Raw genomic sequence first — 5226 nt, forward strand, 5'->3', positions numbered from 1 at the left:
AAAAAAAAAAAAACAAGAAAACAGGACATTGGTTAGAAAAATAATACGGAATCATGACAGGGAATAATGGGAGAGATGGGCTTAGGCATCTTGGTTAGGGAAAGTTTCTCTGAACCGGTGGCCCCAGAACCAAGACTTAAAAAGTAAAACAAAACCAAAACCAACTAGCCACTTCAAGATGGGGAAGCCTCTGTCAGAGGAACTGAGACTGCAGGAGAGCTGAAGAAGAAAAGGTTAAGAACCTTCCTGGGCTCTGGGGGCCCCTGAAGACAGCCAGCGTGGCTCAGGAAATGCAGGAAGGCAGAGTGCCACAAGAGGTATGCAGGGCCAAATCCATGGTGCTTTGGGGGCAGCAAGGCATCTGGACTTTCCAGGGAGATGGAAAGCTCCTGGAAGGATTTGTGCAGGGGAGGGGTAGGCTCAGAAGGAAGCTGGCCTTAGAGTACACGGGGTCACTGCATACGTTTTCCGTATAGGGTAAAACGGACTGAAGTGCACCAGAAAGAAGTAGGTGAGGCAAGGAATCTGGGAGACAGAACTGTTCCTAAGAAAGGGGGAGGAGTTTGACTAAGCAAAGCAAGCTACCAGGAGGGTTTCTCTACCTTACTTGGAGTTGTCAGCTTTGACACTTTACCCTGGTGTCCCAGTCACTGAGAGCTCACACCAGCTCTCTTGACTAAAGGTCCTTTTCCACTCAACTAAATGCTTCTAATTGCTCACAGGAAGAGATAGCAAAAGGCAGAAAGGAGTTCTTCCTTTCTACTATATTTTTGTGCAAGAGCCCACCTATATACTTTTATGAGCTACTTTGCCTACCCACCCTAGCCAGTTTTCTCAAACTGCAGCTGCCTATTTCCCCCCAAGTTCCAAAGCTAAAATGACCATGTGACACTGGAAAGACAACAATATTCAACTGTAGACACGCATCATCAAACAGTTAGGACTCTCTCATGAGTACGCCTTCAAGAGTGCTCAGGAATTCTCTGACTTCTCTCAAACTGCCCCACTCCATACAGTGTCTGTTATAAACTTACCAAGGTCTGAGGTCCCCTCTCAAAATTTCCGTCACATCGAGAATACAATCCAAAGCATGGCCATGATCTCCAAGTCTTTGCATGCCATGATTCCTAGCGAGTTCTCTAGCCTCTTGTAGCACTGTCTCTGATGCTCCAGCCACACTGGCCTTCTTTTTGGTCCTCCAAATGTCCAGGGGATAGTGGTATGCATCTGCACTTACACACTTGCCTTTGAGGACTGCCACACACTTTCTGAAGTGGCTGCACCATTTTACAGTCCTGCCAGCAGTACACAAGCATTCCAACTCCTCCATGTCCTCACCTACACTTGTTATTATGTCTTTGAACCTAACATCCCAGTAGGTGTGAAAAGGGACCTCACTGTGGTTTTAATTTGCATTTGCTTAATGACTAATGATGTTGAGCATTTTTTCAAGTGTTTATTGGCCATTTATATCTTTTCCTTGGGAGGAAAAAGTCTATTCAAATCTTTACCCATACTTTATGATTTTATTTCATTTTATTTTAATTGGTTTTGGAGACAGAATCTTGCTCATAGTCCAGATTGCCCTTGAATTCCTTTTTGCTTTTGTTTTTTTCTTTTTTCAAGACAGGGTTTCTCTGTGTCACCCTGGCTGTCCTGGAACTCACTCTGTAGACCAGGCTGGCCTTGAACTCAGAAATCCACCTGCCTCTGCCTCCCAAGTGCTGGGATTAAAGGCGTGTGCCACCATTGCCTGGCTGCCCTTGAATTCCTAATCCTCCTGTTTGCCTCCCAAGTGCTGGGATTGCTGGTGTTTACCATGGACTGCACTTGGCTCACACTCATATTTTAGTTGTGTATGGTTGGTTTGTCTTTTGTCTTTTTATTAAAGTTTAAATTATTTTATTGTTAAAAATTAATTATTATAAATTTGAAGGTACACTTCTGAACCCTTTTTTTCAGTACTGGGGATTGAACCTAGGGTTTTATACATGTTAGACAAATGTTCTAACTTACTTCTGATTCTTAGTTCTAAATTCTATCCACTTAATTCCATGGCATCCCTTTGCATTTCTGTTCTTAGGCCAGTACCAGTACTTCAAACTTGTTTTTCCAGGAGCACTTCAGTTGTCATAGGTTTCTGATACTCCATATGGCTTTTAAAATTAGTTTGTCAAGTTGTTCAAAAAGCCAGCTGGTCAGGTATGGTGGTATACACCTGTAATCCTAGCACTTGGAAGATGGTGGCTAAGGATTCGATAACGTCAGCTTCATTTATTTACATAGTAAGTTCAAGACTAGACTGGGTTATATGGAGGCTTGTCAAAGAAAAGCTAGAATCATGATAAGAATTGGAAAAATACTATTCAGGACCATAAAATTCAGTAGTATGAAGTGCATAATGGTTTTTAATACATTTATTAAGCTGTGTAATCATCATTATGAACTAGTTCTACACCATTTTCATCTCTCCCATAAGATCCTTCATGCCTGTTAACAGCTAATCCCTGTTCCTATTCACAGACTCTGCAAAGCCCCGATCTATTTTCTTTCTCTATAGACTTGCATTTCTGTTCATTTCCTATAAATACAGTTATAGACAGTCTGGTCTTTCCTAATAATTGGCCTCTTTTGCTTGCTGTTAAATTATGAGTATTTAAAAAAATAGTTTTAGACTTACAAAATAGAAGAAAAAAAATATCACAAACAAAACAAACCAAAACCCCAAGCAGATAGAACAGAGTTGACATATATATCTCTTTCCCACTGTGAGACTACAATATTACTAACATCTTTCATTAACATGGTATATTTATTGCAATATTGATGCTATTATTAACTAAGTCCACAGTTTACATTAGGGTTAATGCCTAGTACCATGTTCTTTAATTTTTCCAGAACACATGATAACATACGTTTACCGACACCAAGTCATATAGAATAGTTGCACTGCTCTGGAAAGCCTTTGTGTACCATCTGCTCATCTCTCCTCTCCTCAAGCACCTCTGCTCTGAGTCCTTGGCAACCGCTACGCTAATCTTTGTAACAGTCTTTATACTTTTACCTTTCCTAGAATGTCAAAGAGTAGGAATCATACCAAAAATAGCCTTTCAGGTTGGGTTTATTTGTTTAACAGTGTGTGTTTAAGGTTTTACCATGTTTTTTTTTTCATGGTTTAATACTTCATTTTAAATTGCTGAATGATTTTCCATTGGATGGATATAATACAGTGTGTTTACTACTCAGCTACTGATGGGCTGGCTTTAAACTCACAGTGACCGAATTGCCTCTGCCCCCTAAGTGCTAGGATTACAGGTATGTGGCACCACACCTGGCTAAGATTCACTTATTTTTATTTTCTGTATATGAATATTTTGTCTGCATGTTTGTATGTGTACCATGTGTGTGCCTAGTACCCAAAGAAGACAAAAGAGGTTGTAGGGTTTCCTGTAACTGGAGTGACAGATAGTTTTGTAAACTGTCATGTGGGTACTGAAAACTAAACCCAGGTCTTCTGCAAGGGCAGCCAGTGCTCTTAACCATGGAGCCACCCCTCCAACCCCTAGATTTAGACAATTGCAATTAAAGCTGCCTTAATATTTGATGGTAGGTTTTGTATAGATACAAGTTTTCGACTCATTTGTAAATACCTAAGAGTGTATCTACTTGTCTTAATGGTGTTGACATTTATTTATGTACATATATCAGTGTTCCATCAATTTTTTAATCCCTGGGAAACAGTGCATTGTACAGACAAACTACCCCTTGTTTATGCGCTAGTGAATACACACATGACTTCTTCAACTTTCTGACTGCAATGAAGAGAGCTAAAAACATCCATGTGCAAATCTTTGTAAATATGTACATTTTTGTTTCTACTGAGAGAATTTCCAGGGAGAAGAATGCTGGGACAGATGGTACATTTATATGTGCCTTCTTAAAAATCCATCAAACTGTTTTCCAAAATGCCTATACCATTCTATATTCCTACCAGCAATGAAGGATACTAAATGGTGTTCAATATCCTCACCAACTTCTATGGTGCATCCTTTTTACTACAGCCATTCTAGAGAACAAGGAGTGGTATGCCATGGAGGATTTGATCTGTATTTTCCTAGATGTTAATGACATAGAACATCTTTTCATGTATTTTCTTAAATATTTTTACTCATCTACTCAAATATTTTTCTCATTTGTAAATTACATTGTCTTTTTATAACTGCACTGTTAATAGTTCTTTCGTGTATTTTAGGCATGGGAGCTTTACTGGTTATATGGTTTGTAGATATTTTCTCATAGTCTGTGGCTCATCTTTTCATCTTCAGAATGGTGCCTTTTGAAGTATAAGATTTAAATTCTGATGCAGTCCAACTTATCAGTTTTTATAGATCATGCTTTTGCTGTTAGGCCTTAGAAGTCTCCCTAACGTCTCAATGGTTGTTTCCTATGTTTTCTACTAAAAGTTTTAGTACTTTTACTAAAAGTTGAGTATTCCTAGTATTCAGGGTGAGGTGGGTGGGGGAAGCAGGCCAGGAGTTTGAGGCCAGCATAGTTTATGTACAGAGTCCTAGACCAGCCAGGGCTACATAGGGAGGCGCTGTCTCAAAAACAAAAAAACAATTTTTTTTCATGGCTCTTTTCAGTTTATTGCATGAAGGAGTTACACTAGTCCAAGTTAAAAGCGGACCCCAAATGATTACATTATATAAGCTGTGAGGTTTTTAAACTTGTGACAAGGGACAGAAGGGGAATTCTACTCATTGCAAGGAAATCCTCACTTAAGCTTCAGAGAGACACAAGCACTTAAAACCCATGAACCTTCAGCTGGTTGTCCTTAGCCAGTCCAATCTCTATCAGGAACTGGCATATGTTCTTGCGCTGGTCATCCTGTAGCTGAATTACTTCTCCATATTCTGGATGCTCAATTACAGTACTATTGCAGGCAAATTTCTTCTTAAACGCCTTCACTAGTTTCTTTTTATCGTAATCATCAGCGATCCCTTGGACAGTTATAAGGGTCTTCCTGCCATTTCTCTGTTGAATTCTTATATGGATATAATCCTCAGTGCCAGCAGGAAGCAGGTCATCACCCTTACTTGCATCAGCAAAGGGGTCGAAAGAGTGGAGGTTCTGGATAGCGGACATACTATATGATTCCTTTTCCTCGGTGGAAACGGCCTGCGGAAGGCGGCTGCGGGAGAAGGCGGGCGGGGGGTGGGGGGGGCG

General features: G+C 40.2%; 1 protein-coding gene and 1 pseudogene across 4 annotated transcripts in view; both read right to left on the reverse strand.

The window, feature by feature from the left end:
* Positions 1-5226, reverse strand: part of Hdac8 (histone deacetylase 8) — a 217253-nt gene that overhangs the window by 165110 nt on the left and 46917 nt on the right. The gene's annotated exons all lie outside the window — the stretch shown is intronic.
* Positions 4634-5209, reverse strand: LOC116087319 (annotated as a pseudogene). Its single transcript, XR_004117360.1, has one exon. The product of XR_004117360.1 is annotated as a eukaryotic translation initiation factor 1 pseudogene (transcript).

Source organism: Mastomys coucha, chromosome X (genome assembly GCF_008632895.1).
Source record: "Mastomys coucha isolate ucsf_1 chromosome X, UCSF_Mcou_1, whole genome shotgun sequence".
Classification (NCBI taxonomy): domain Eukaryota; kingdom Metazoa; phylum Chordata; class Mammalia; order Rodentia; family Muridae; genus Mastomys; species Mastomys coucha.